Source organism: Echinops telfairi, unplaced genomic scaffold (assembly GCF_000313985.2).
Source record: "Echinops telfairi isolate 266 unplaced genomic scaffold, ASM31398v2 ScPeMD7_7356;HRSCAF=8355, whole genome shotgun sequence".
Taxonomy (NCBI): Eukaryota; Metazoa; Chordata; class Mammalia; order Afrosoricida; family Tenrecidae; genus Echinops; species Echinops telfairi.
Window position 1 is genome coordinate 1,561,701 of NW_022111256.1, and position 14,104 is coordinate 1,575,804.

The following is a 14,104-nucleotide window of genomic DNA, read 5'->3' on the forward strand; positions in this document are numbered from 1 at the left end:
GGAAAAAAGGAAAATGAGCTAATTCCAGGAACCCAAGAGGAAAGCGAATTTTGAGAATGATGAGGGCAACAAATGTATAAGTGTGCTTTACACAGTTGATGTATGTATTGTGATGAATTGTATGAGCCCCAATAAAATGATTTTTTTAAAATCGTCCACCCCACTCCGCTCCCCATGACACAAAAAGTATCCTTTGTTCCTCCCCACCCTCCCATAATTTTCTTTATATGAAATCCAGGATTGGTAAATTTATAGAGACAGTATCCAGATTGATAGTTTCTTAGGGTAGAGCAAGAGAGGTTGGGGGAAATGAGGAGCTCATAGGAATACAAATAGAAGAAAATACTCTAAAATTGTGGTGACAATTGTATAATTCCTTTTAATATCTCTAAACTATTGGATTATATGGTACATGGATTATATGTCAAATTGGGCAGTGAAAGACATGGAAAAATAACAATAATTTATAAATTATCAAGGGTTCATGAGGGAGGGAGGGCGGGAGAGGGAGGAGAAAAATGAGGAGCTGACACCAAGGGCTCAAGTAGTAAGAAAATGTTTGAAAGTGATGATGGCAACAATGTACAAGTGTGCTTGATACAATGGATGGGTGTGTGGATTGTGATAAGAGTTGTACGAGCCCCCAATAAAAAGATTTCTAAAAATTTTTTATGTTAATAAGACTGTTAAAATACAGATTTGCAAAAACTATCCTAGACTCAGACAAGTGTAGGGCTGAGAGACCTTGTCCACAGCCATCTTTAAACTGATCACAGACATCTTTAAACATACTTTGTTTGGGCATAAACCCCTGCATGTATGAGCTGGAACCCTACCAGCAACATATATATCTTTTGGCTCACCCAGGGGTGCAGCAGTTAAGCATATGGTGGCTACCTGGAAGGTGTGAGTCTACCCAGAGGTGCCTCAGAAGCAAGGCCTGGTGATCTGCTTCTGAAAACTCAGCCATGGAGAAGCTGAGGACTGCAGTTCTACTCTGACACATGAAGGCACACCAGGCCTCAGAATGGTCCATCAGAGAGGCAGAGCCTTCTCGCTTGTGGGTCCCAGGCCCTCTCCTTCTGGCTTTTGGATAGAAATGCTTCCTGTAAGCCACCCGGCTCACTGCCACCAGCTTAGGATTCCAGAAGGGGCTGTTCTGCTTCTATGGACTCACCCTGTCCTTTCCCATGTCAGAACCACTGGCCACGGAGGTGAAGGTGAAGTGTTTGCTCTTTGTGGCGGTGTTGGAAGAGAGCCTTGCCCTTGGCCTTTCACTCCATGAAGTCATCCAACCTCTCCATTCTTTGCAAGTCTAAATTTAATTATGTAAGCAGGGCATTCACGTAATCTCCTTGTAGACAGTTGAACGATGACAATCCATCGACTCTACCACTAGCTATCTGTAATAACAGCTCTTGCACATGTGTTCTGGGAGACATGTATGAGAACGTTCATGTGGTTGTTACGTGCCATTAAGTCGGTTCCGGCCCATAGCTATCCTATACACAGCAGAATGAAACACTGTGTCCCGTGCCGTCTGCATATGGTTCCTATGCCTGAGCCCATCGCTTCAGCCACAGTATCCATCCTTCCTCTTTTCCACTGTCCCTCCATGTCACCAAGCATGGCGTCCTTCTCCAGGGACTGGTCTCTCCTGACAAGATGTCCAAACTATGTAAGACAAAGTCTTGCCTCTAAGGGCACTCTGGCTGTACTTCTTCCAAGACAGATTGGCTTGTCCTTTCAGCAGTCCATGTACTTTCAATGTTCTTCTCCAGCACCACAAGTCAAATGCATCGAATTTTCTTCGGTCTTCCTTATTCAATGCCCAACTTTCCCATGCATAGGAGGCAATGGAGAATGCCATCACCTGGGTCAGGCGCACCTTAGTCCTGGAAGTAACATTCTTGCTTTTCAATATTCCAAAGAGGTCTTAGGGAGCCGATATACCCAAAGCAACACAACCATTGTTGACCTGATATTTGTAAGCACACTCATAGCACTGCTGTTTGTATCAGAGACAGATACAACGTGGGAGGGAAGCAATTCATATGCCTTTAAACAGTAGATTGATGTTTTCTAATTTTAAGATTAGAAAAAGATAATTACATAAGTAACAATGACTAAGGGGAGGAAGGAAATGTTCTAGAATTGAATATGATGACAATTGCACAACTCTTCTTGATATGACTGAGTGATTGAATCCTATGAGATGTGGACGAAGTGCTATTAGCGCTGTTTAATAGAGAAATAAGCTGTAATATATCCACTCAATGGAATGTTCACACCGGTCCTCTGCAGTTGAGTTGGTTCCGACTCATAATGACCCTACAGGTCAGAGCAGACATTCTCCATGGGGTTTCCGAGGCTGCAAACCTTTACAGAAACAGACAGCCCGATCGCTCTTCCTCCGAGCCGCTTGTAGGACAACTTGGTCAACTGGCTCAACACAGTTGATAAAGATTATCATATCCCGATTTCATTAGCAGCATCTGTAGTCTGAAAAGCTTGCCAGTAGCCAGCTGAGAGGCAATGGCTAGTTTCTACTCACCGGACACAAAGGAGGACGAAGGAAACAGAAGCGTGGAAGAAGAAATGAGTGCACAGGACTCGTAGCCCGCACGAAACATGGCCTCCTCTAGCCTGAGACCGGTAGACTTTGATGGTGCCTGGCTACCTCTGCTGACCACACCGATCAGGGATGCCAGAGACCATTGAAGCAAGAATGAGAGAAAAAGACAGAACAACAGACAAGTCCATCAAAGGGCCAGATTTACTGACTGACACACACTGGGGGAACCCCTCCGGCTATCAGCTTCTCTTTGGATCGGGAATGCCGCTGCTCCCGGAGGTCACTCTTCTGCAGTCCTGGGGAAACAGATGGATCTGGTCAGACGTCTCTCTCAGCCTCCTGGCAGAATGCCCCAGCACCTAGCGCGCCTGTGTCTTGTGTCTTCCCGTGAATGAGATACAGTTGGTATACAGATACAATCGTAGGCTGTGGTGATTGTTTCGTGTGTTCATATGAAAGCACTCATTTTGTGAAGTAGCCATGGAGCTGGGCAGTCTTCTCAGCCATTCTCCTAGCCATGAATAGGTAGGCTGTCGCTAGCCTTTCCCTTTTACAAATGGTGTCCCCCTAAACATCTTGGAGGAGCCGGGGTGGGGGGGAGCATAGTGGGTTCACATTGCGCTGCTAACCGCAAGGCCAGCAGTTCAAAACCACCAGCCGCTCCACAGGAGAAGGATGGGGCTTTCTACTCCCGTGAAGAGCTCCAGTCTACCCTGTCCTCTGAGTCCCTCTGAGCCACATGGACGTGGCAGCAGCGAGTGAGGAGCGTCTTGATGCACGGTCTGGCTTGTGCAGGCGTGTCTTTCTGGGATGACTATTGGGCATGGGAACTGCTGACTCACGGGACACGTGTATTTTTCTTTTTTTTAAAAACATTTTATTAGGGGCTCATACAACTGTTATCGCAATCCACACACACATCAATTGTGTAAAGCGCATTTGTACATCCTTCTCGAAACATTTTCTCTCCACTTAAACCCCTGACATTAGGTCCTCATTTTTCCCCTCCCTCCCCGCTCCCTCCTCCCTCATGAGCCCTTGATAGTTTATAAATTGGTATTTTGTCATATCTTGCCCTGTCCGACGTCTCCCTTCACCCACTTTTCGGTTGTCTGTCCCCCAGGGAGGAGGTCACATATAGTTCCTTGTAATCGGTTCCCTCTTTCCTACCCATTCTCCCTTTACCCTCCCTGTTTCGCCACTCACACCACGGGTCCTGTAGGGCTCATCCGCCCTGGATTCCCTGTATTTTCAGCATATTTTTCATTTTAACAAACACTGGCAAGTTGCCTTCCAAACTGGCAATTCACCCTTCCACCGGCGGTGGACGGCGAGGGCGCGTTTCCTCGCATTCCGCCAGCATTGCAGACTTTGGACAGTGTCATGGGGGTGGGGGGTAGGAATGCTGTCTCCTTGTTCTGGGGCGTTCCTCTGGTTACGGGGGAGGCCGTGCATCTTCTCACTCTCATTTCCTCACGTACTGCCCGTTTTTAGTTCATCGTTTGTGACGAATGTCGATTTATCCTTGTGTCACCACCACTGTATTGGCGTCCACTCTCGGCTCTGCCAAACGGCCCGTTTTCCTGGCCCAGCCTGCAGGGATTCTGCCAGTCATGGGGGTCCCTGTGGAGGTCCGCCGCTTTGCTCAGCTGAGAAAAGCCTCCTGGTGGTTGGGTAGGTCTCTCCAGTCCCTGCCTCCCAGACGTCATGAGACTTGAGACCCACGTTGTACCTTATCTATCGCGTGTCAGCTAGGACTTGGGAACCCCCTAGATGTCTTCTGCTCTAGCCCCGGATGCCTCCCTAAGACGCACTGACCTCCCGTCAGGTCAGAGAGTCCTTGGGTGCGCAGTGACTTAAAAAAAAAATTAGATAAGGTTTTCATAACATAAAAATGAGCAATGAGTTCTCAGTGTACAATTTGTGTGTTTTAGTATATTCAGAGTGGCACAACCATCACAACGATGGAGTGCCAGAACATTTACATCACCATCCCCAAAGACGCCCATATCTATTGGCAGTCATCGCCAGTCATCCCTGGTCCTGACCCCCCCCACCCCCACCTCCTGCAGTGGTGAGATTCAGCCGGTCTGCACCCATTCAGCAGAAACGATACCTAATTTTTTGAGTTTGGCGAACCAGATGCTAAAATAGCACTTATCAAGGCTGTCTCAAAGGTGGACGGCTGGGCAGCTGCCCAGTGTGGACATCCCCCATCTCCACTCCAACCCTTCTTAACCTTCCTCCGTGCAACAGTGTCTGCTAAGCGCCCCCCTTCTGGTTGTTGGGCCCTCTTTCTCTTTAAGTTCTGTGTTTGTTTATTAAAGTAACAAATGCAAGGGAATGAAAATGTAGTATTTCATCAAAAGCACGAGTATTTCATCAAAAGCACGAGTATTTCATCAAAATGTAGTATTTCATCAAAATGTAGTATTTCATCAAAAGCACGAGTATTTCATCAAAATGTAGTATTTCATCAAAAGCACGAGACGTTTTCTGAAATGAATGAATAAGTGGCGAGCATCGTCCTGTCTCATTGTTTATGTTGAAAAGGAAGATGGGATCTTGATAGACACTGCGCTAGATTGGTAGATCAATTTGGGGAGACTTGCTGTTTGAACAGGATTAATCTGCTAAGTGATGACCACAGGGTCTCTTCCCATTTCTTTCCTTCTGTTCATTTCTTTCCAGGCATCGTTTGTAGTTTCCAGCGTACCGGTCTTGCTTTATCTTTGCTAAATCTCTTCCTAAGTGCTTACATTTGAATTTTTTCTTTCGATTAAAAATAATCATTAACCATTGATGTATTTTCTCCTCTTGGATGCCGTTGGCCAAGGAAGGGTTTGCTTCATTTCATTTTATTCTCCAGTTGTTTGTCGATAGCGTAGCCGGTTGACTTTTGAAGGAGGCGATTGTTTCCTCGCAAGAGGAAGGCAGTGCTTTGGGGTGTGGGCGTGTTGCCGTGACACCGGGTGGACCGTTGCTGGGGCTCTTGTGAGTTTTCTGAAGTTACAGATGGGGAGCTTGGCTCTGTGACGCACAGGGAGGGAAGTGTGCCTGACTCACCTTCCCCACACTCCCTCGCGTTGACAGCTCCCTCGGTGGGGAGGGTGGGAGAGGAAGAGAGTGGGTTGCGCAGGGGCCTCCAGATCTCTCTGGCAGTGCCCTCCACCCTTTCCCCGGGATTTTTGGAATGCCTCTGGACAGGGCAGAAGTTCCTGAAGGGCACGAGCTGTGGCGTCCATTTTTTTCTCTCCCCCAATCTGGCCAGAATCAGTGCTTCTCCTCTGCTGGGCGTGTTGAGGGTGACAGGCACGGTAGGGACCTGGGAGACTGGTGGGGTCTGAGACATCTGAGGATAGGGTGGGGAAATAAAGATCAACCAGACGGTGCACAGCCAAAGAAGTGGAGGACCATACCATGCAAGGTAAATCCCCGCTGGCTGGCCACGCTGTCCAGCCCATGTCCAAGGTCAACTCTATGCTCGTTTTGGGATCCAGCCCCACATCCGGATGGGTGCTAAGGGGCGGCTGTGTAATTGAGGGGTAAATTAAAGAGACATGAGACAAGGCATGCAAGGGCTCTCCTCTTCCATGGCAACCGGAACCAGAAAGTAGCCGTAATGTATTCTCTCATGGCCTTATGTAACTTCCTCATATAATCTCGGGCACACAAACCAAGGTAAGCACATATGTAACAGCAAACAGTATTAGAGAGGGAGACATGTGACATGAGGGCGATGAGCTAGGGGTGTACCTGCAACAGGAAGGGGAGGTACTAGAAGCATCCACTTGACAGGAAGGTGCATTCGAAGGAAACAAGGTGGGTGGGTTCTAGGGTCAAGATGGCGGCCTAACCTTAGTCATCTCTGAGCTGGCTTGACCTTGGATGTCTCAGCATTTCTCTATGATCCTTATCAGAAGGGAGAGGGCTGTGTGGGACTCACAGTAGGGTCTGATTGCCCTCGATGGCAGACAATCTTCAGGCAAGTAGCCTTCAAGCCATTGACCTTCAAGAATATATACTAGCAACCATGTGCTTGCAAGCACTTAAGATTGACATTATTATGGGGGTGGGGGACATCATGGGGAAAATTTTTACTTAAGATCATGTGACTGGGATGCATCTCCAACCCACAAGCGTGTAGGTCTTCCTCCACGGGAGTCCCGGCCTCCCAGGCTCCTTGATGTCTGCATGTTGAGAATCTGTCTGCATCCACTCTCTTCCCCAGTCTGTTTCCCACACTCCATCACCTGCTGGCTGAGGCAGATGCTCCAGCTCTGTGACTTTAGGTCCTCTGGCACACACAAATGTGGAAGCTTGTCTTATCGGATGGATGTGAGCCATCAAGACTCGTGACACTGGTGGGTGCCCTGCATAGGGCCTGATGCAGAAGACCAAAAATGTACACTTAAAAATGACCAAAGTGACAAATTTCTTTTTTTTTGTTGTTTATAAAACTTTTTAATTATTTTTAGTCAAGTATTATTATTTTTAAATACTTTTATTGGGAGCTCTTACATCTCTTATCACAATCCATACATTCCTCCAGTGTGTCAAGCACATTTGCACATATGCCGCCATCATCATTTTCCAAACATTCTCTTCCCACTTGAACCCTTGATATCAGCTCCCAATTTCTTCCTCCTCCCTTCCTTACCCACCCTCCTTCATGAACCCTTGATAAGTTATAGATTGTTTTCTCCATATCTTACATGTCCTCCATCACCCCTCTCCCACCTTTCAGGTATTCATCCCACTGGGAGGGGGTTCTAGATTGATCCTTGTGATTGATTCCCACGTTCTCCCCCTCCCCCTCCTCTAATCCTCCTGGTATCTCTACTCTCCTTGTTGGCCCTGAGGGGTTTATCTATCCTGGATTCCCTGTGTTGTGGGGTCTTATCTGTAGCAGTGAGCATGCGCTGGTCTAATCCGACTTGTAAGATAGAATTGAGGTCATGATAGCGGTGGGAAGGAAGCACCAAAGAACTAGAGGAAAATTGTGTGTTCATCGGTGCTATACCACACCCCGACTTGCTCATCTCTTCCCTGTGAGGGGATGTCCAATTGTCTACAGATGGGCATTGGGTCTCCACTCCATGCCCTCCCCATTCATCTTTGGTGTGGTTTTGTTCTGGGTCTTAGATGCCTGCTACCTGATCCCATCTATACCTCATGATCACATGACTGGTGTGCTTCTTCCATGTGGGCTTTGTTGCTTCTGAGCTAGATGGCCGCTTGTTTATCTTCAAGCCTTTAAGACCCCTGACGTTATATCTTTTGATAGCTGGGCACCATCAGGTTCCTTCACCACATTTGCTTATGCACCTGCTTTGTCTTCAGCGATCTTGTTGGGAAGGTGAGTATCACAGAATGCCAGATTGTTAGAACAAAGTGTTCTTGTGTTAAGGGAGTACTTGAGTTGAGGCTCAATGTTCATCTTCAACCTTAATTATTTTCTTTTGTTTGTTTGTTTTTAATCATATTATTAGGGGCTTGTACAATTCTTATCACATTCCATACATACATCAATTGTGTAAAACACATTTGTACATTCATGGATCGAGCTGGTCATTTCAAACTGCCTAGGCTAACACCCCAAGGCATAACCACTGTGCCACCACCGGTGCTCCTGGGCCCCTTGGTCGTTCATTACTAGAACCTGAAATAATCAACGAGCCACACCCTGAATTTGGACCCGTAGCTGCGTAAACTTTGAGAACATAGTTGTTTGTCCTTTAAAGCCACCTCCTGGTGGTAGTTCTCCAGGCAGCGCTTGGTAACGAAGACATCCTCCACATCCCCTAGCGCTCTTCTGGGAGTGCGTGTGGAGCCCTGCGTCTCTCACTGTGGTTCTGACCTGTGCTTCCCGGAGGCCAAGGAGGAGTCCCTGGGTGACAGAATGGTTACGGAACGGTTGTCCATTCGAACCCGCCAGGGCCTGGTGATCTGCTTCCGAGAGGTCACGGCCTTGGACCTCCTGTGGAGCCCAGTTCTGGCCCAGCCCGCCGCCCACACGAGGCTGTCTGAGCTGGAATGGGCTCAGCAGTCACCGGGAAGTGTGATGATAGTAGGATATTCTCTTGTGCTCGACGCCCCTTTGTGTGTCTTCTTTGGAGAAAAGTCGATTCGAACATTTTGCTCATTTTAAATGTAGGCTCTTTGTCTTCTTGTTTCCGGAGTCCTTTGAACACAATCTCATCAGCCGTTCTACTCTCTGGCACCGCAGATGTCCTGGGCTCACTTTGTGTTTCCCCGGCCCGTGCTCGGAATCTCTGGTCCCTTTAGAGGAGAGGGGTATTCATTTGAACCTTTGAGAGTTAATTCCATCACTCAAGCCGAGCAGCCCAAACCCTTGAAATAATCAGTTCAAGTGATCAACCTAGCCTTTTTTATTCCCTTAACTAGTTAAGCTGCTTTTATAGAAGGCATGGCTTTATTTTACCTATGTCTATACCTTTCTGATGGATTTGTAGTTGCAATCGACCTTTGGAGCCCACATCGCACCCTCACAAGTGTAGGTGAAAATCGGAGGAGATTCCCACCTGTGCTCCAGCCGTTCTTGGAAACGCTTCCCTGTAGCTTAACCAAATACTGGACCCCTCCTTATTCTTCCCAGCAGAGTGGCCACAACCCGGTAGAGACTTTCTTGACATTTCATGGGCTTTCCTGAGACCATGCCAACGACTGAGCATTGATCAAGGGCTCCTGCAGGGCCCCAGGAGTCATTCTGGGGAGCAGAGAACGGACTTGTGTGTGTGAAAACCACCTCCCTTCAGGCTCAGGATCTTTAATTCAAGTTGCACCCCCAGGGCAGAGAGTCTACCCAGGCAGCTGTAGGGAGACCAGGGACCACTCTTGGGAAGCCAGTAAGAACCTTCCTCAAATTAGAAAGCTTTGGCCAAAAGGAGCAGATGGGGCTGCCCCTGGGTGTGCTGGGAATAGACCAAAGGATCTGTGGACCACCCGTAGGACCAAGAGCTTTCCGAGTTGGTTCACTGCCTGGGAAGCCCCTCTTCCTCCACTCTGGCAGCGATTTGCATGGGAGATGCTTAGGGTCCACCTGTCTGGGCTTTGGGTGCCCCCTTGCGGCAGCAGAGGGATTCAGGTCTTCAGCGCACCCGCTAGGCTCTTCAGGAACCCAATCCAGACCATGAAGAACAAGGGCAGGGCGTGGACACCCCTGGGCTACAAAGCTTTGCCGTGTCTGCGGGACAGGCTGGGTTTCAGCAAGTCCCAGGGAAGCCCCTTGGGAAGGATCACTGATGTGGGCGGAGGGCGCCGTCTCAAGCGTCCCTGGTTGTGGTGGTTGAATTTGCTCTTAATCTTCTCAGTGTACTGTACCATGGTGGGGGGTTCGCAGAGTTCATGGACAGATGAAATTAAGAGATAATAGAATCTCCCACAAACTTCTCGAAGCCCCCTCATAACGAATGCACTGCTGAGTAAGATCTGCTGTGAAAACCCCTGCATTTTATAGCTTGTTTTAGCCTAGACCAGGCTCCCAACATTTATTTGGCCTCCTGCACCTTTTTCAGAAAACCAAAACCAAAACCAAAAAAGCCTCAACACCCGCTGGCCATTACAACCTCCTGTATCCCAGAATCTAGGATAAAGACAACAGAGGTAACTACTATTATAGACACAATCCTACAATAGCAAACCACAGATACACATAATCCAATAGCAACGATAGTCTATGAGCAGATACACAGAAGGCACGCAAGCTTAACAGGTGTGGGAAGGAGCATGCGACCATGCCCACAAATATCCAGACGCTGGACAGAGATGGTATCTGCCTGTGTATTTATATATGCTACAAATAGATCCGTGAATATGGTTGAGCTCACAGGGGGCACAATTATGAATATGTATTAGCCATAAGCAAGCACACTGGGGGAATGAGTCTCTGGGTCTGGGGACTCGGGACTATATAGTCTCAGGGCACAGCAAGATCAATGGGCACAACATGGTTCACAAGGAAAATTATCCCACATTCTACTCTGGTGAGTAGCAGCTGGGACCTCAAAAGCTTGGGAATGGCCGTCTAAGGTCATTGGTCCATTGGTCTCTCCCTGTCCAGAGCATAGAAGAATGATGAGAAACATGGAAACAATTTGCCCAAAGGATTCAGGGACCAGGTGATCCTCGGCCTCCACTACCCGGAGATCAGAACTAGATGGTGCCTGGATTCCACTACCACTGCTCTGAAAGGGGTCACAATAGAAGATCCTGGATAGAATGGGAGCAAAATGTGGAACAAAACTGAGAATCATGAAAAAAGACCAGGCTAACGAGTTGGATAAGGACTGGTGGAATCTCGAAGATTATGGCTTTAGTCACACTTCAGGTCTGGGACTGACGTCACTTGGTGGCTCAGTTTCCTACCGAACAATAGACGGGGTCACCAATAACCCTAAGAATGGCCCTCAACCATCCAAGATCAAAAGAGCAGCCTTTGCCCCAGGACAACCTTCAGAAGGCAAGCAGGGTTAGTTAGGGAAGAAGGAGGCATGGAAGTAGGAGACGCGGTAGCAGTGGGGTGAATGACAATACATTGTGAGCTTGCAGTCAATGACATGAAGCAAAATGTGGATGTTTTGTAGAATGGAAAACTGACTCACTCCACAAACAGGCACCCACTTCACAGTAAAAAAAAAAAATCAAAAGGATCAGCGCGAGAGAGAAAAAGGCCCTGAGAATAATCTAGTGGGAAGAGAAATATGTAGGCAAGCAGCCAAATTTCAATAGAGATCATTGCTTTAATGGAGGCTATTCAGAAAGCAGAGGAAGTTTAGCAGAAAAGCCAACGGAGTACTTAAGGGCGTTTGAAGATGACACCGTAGCAGAGGTCGTGTGTCAACTGTGACCTTGTTACATCGATTTTTGAGGTCTCCATTTTGACATTTTCCATCAGATGTTTGCTCCCTGGGCAAGCAGTGTCTGTTCTGGACTGAAGCAATGCCATGCAGGTTGGTCCAGGCTGCCAATCCGGAGATCTGGGCGACAGCTGGGACATAGAAAAGCACCAAGTTCTGGAACTGTTAGTCCAGCAGTGCTCGTGTCAGCGGCCAGAGTGAGAAGGGACGGGTCCCAAAGGAAGTGGGGCCGGGTCAAGGATGACTTTGTCTGTGATCCTGACGCACATAGGTCATGTTGGGGATAGGACCTGTGTGCCTGCCTTTTGACCCATTACCCTTTTGGCTGCACCAAAGTGCCTCTCATAGCTACTGAGCTGGGAGCTGGGAGCTGGTGGGGACACAATGAGGAATACACACAGCCCTTGCCCTTGGGGGAACTTGCCGTTTAGGCCGGGTGCTGTAGCTGAGCACAAAGAGCAACCGCAGAATGCCAGGAGCAGCCAAATGATGTTGTGGCTCGCTGCCATCAAGGGGGACCCACCTCATAGCGATCCCACGCACAATTGAACAAAATGTTTCTCAATCGGTGTCCTCCCCACAGTCGGTTATGGATTCGACTGTTGTGATCCACAGGGGTGGATTTTGACAGCGGATCATCAGGCCTTTCTTCATGGTGTCTCTTAGTTTGGAAGTTCTGCTGAAACCTATTCAGGGTCATCGTCAAACACAGACCTCCCCTGAGAGACAGGTAGTGGGCATATGTGTGTGTGGTGCATTAGCTGGGAGTCACACCCACTTGGGAAGCAAGGATTCTTCTACCACGGAATGAACCCTACCCCTGCTCTCGATAGCCATTCTAGGGAGTGTGAAGGGATAGCTCATTGTGGCTTTGATTTGTATTTTCTTAATCAACTGACCCGTTTTATTGGGCAAATTTTCTGTACCATATCTCTTTAAAGTGTTGGAGAATGGGGAACCGATTACAGGATCTATATATAACCTCCTCCCGGGAGGATGGACAACAGAAAAGTGGGTGAAGGGAGACATCGGAAAGTGTAAGATATAACAAAATAATAATGATTTTTAAATTATCAAGGGTTCATGAGGAAGGGGGGAGTGGGGAGGGGGGGGAAAGCAATGAGGGAGTTGATACCAAGGGCTCAAGTAGAAAGCAAATGTTTTGAGAATGATGATGGCAACAAATGGACAAATGTGCCTGACACAATGGATGGATGGGTGGATTGTGATCAGAGTTGTACGAGCCCCCATCCAATGATTAAAAACAAAGTGTTGGAGAGCAAGGATGTCCCTCTGCTGACTAAGAGGCACCTGACCCAAGCTATGGTATGTCCCATCATCTCATATGCATGGAAAGTTGCACATTGACTACGGAAGACTGCCAAAGAATGGGTGCATTTGAATTGCAGTCTTGGCAAAGAATGCTAAAAGCACTGTGCACTGCCAGAAAAATAAACACATCTGTCTTGGAAGATGCAGAATGCCGTAGAAGCAAGGCTATTGAGACTTTATCTCACGTACTTTGGACATGTTGTCAGGAAAGACCAGTCCCCAGAAAAGGACATCGTGCTTGGTCAAGCGGAGGGTCGTTGGTGAAAAAAGAGGAAGACCCTCAGGGAGATGGATTGACACAATGACTTGCAACAACGGACTCAAACATAACAACATGCTACCAGTTGTCATGGACTCTGCAGGCCCGAAAAACAGCTGACAGTGATGGTGAGGATTTTTCCAGTGCTTTTGTCCATTTGCATATCTTTTTGACAACTGTTAATTCAGACATTTTACTGGTGGTTTCAAACTGCTGACCTTGTATTAGGTGCTGCTACCATCTTGTGGTATAGTGGTTGTGGGAGTTACATCATCTGTTGTCAATTTGAGACTTAAAGTGAAGGGGTGTAGTTTAGCCTGTCAATCAGATCGCAGCTTGATGACCTCATTTGGAGGCGCTAAGGAGATAAAAACTCGCTGGAGGTGGGACACACGCTCGCTCCCTGCGAGACATTACTATCAACGAACCTGATGGAGCTACACTGATGCAGCCAGAGCCCTGGAAGCTGGAGGAGCCATGTGGAGACCCACGCCAGCACTGAGATGCTTCTATTGCTGCTGGATCCACAAGACTTTCTACCCACCGGGCCTGTGATCTTCCTGCATTTGGCATTATTGCATGGCTGTGTGAGTCTAAAGAGGAACTTATGGACTAGTATTAGACATATGGGTTAATATGGGACTTATGGACTTGATCTGAACTGGGTTGGGATGTTTTCTCAATATTCAATTGCTCTTGTATACAAAGCTGTTTCTTATACACATATGAGTGTCTATGAATTTGTTTTTCTAGTCAACCTGGACTAACCCAGTGGTTATGCATTGGGCTGATAATTGCAAGGTCAGTAGTTCAAAACCACCAGCTGTTTTGCAGGAGAAAGATGAGGCATTCTACTCTCATCAAGCATTACAGTCTTGGAAACCCGCAGAGACAGTTCTATCCTGCCTTATACAGTGGTAGGATCCAGCTTGTTCACACTGGGTTGGCAGAACTGATATCTAATCTTTTTGTTGTTGTTGAGTTCAGGGAACTGGTTCTTAAAATGGCAGTTGCAATCAGGGTTCTCTCTAAAGTGGGTGGCTGGGCAGAGGACCAGTG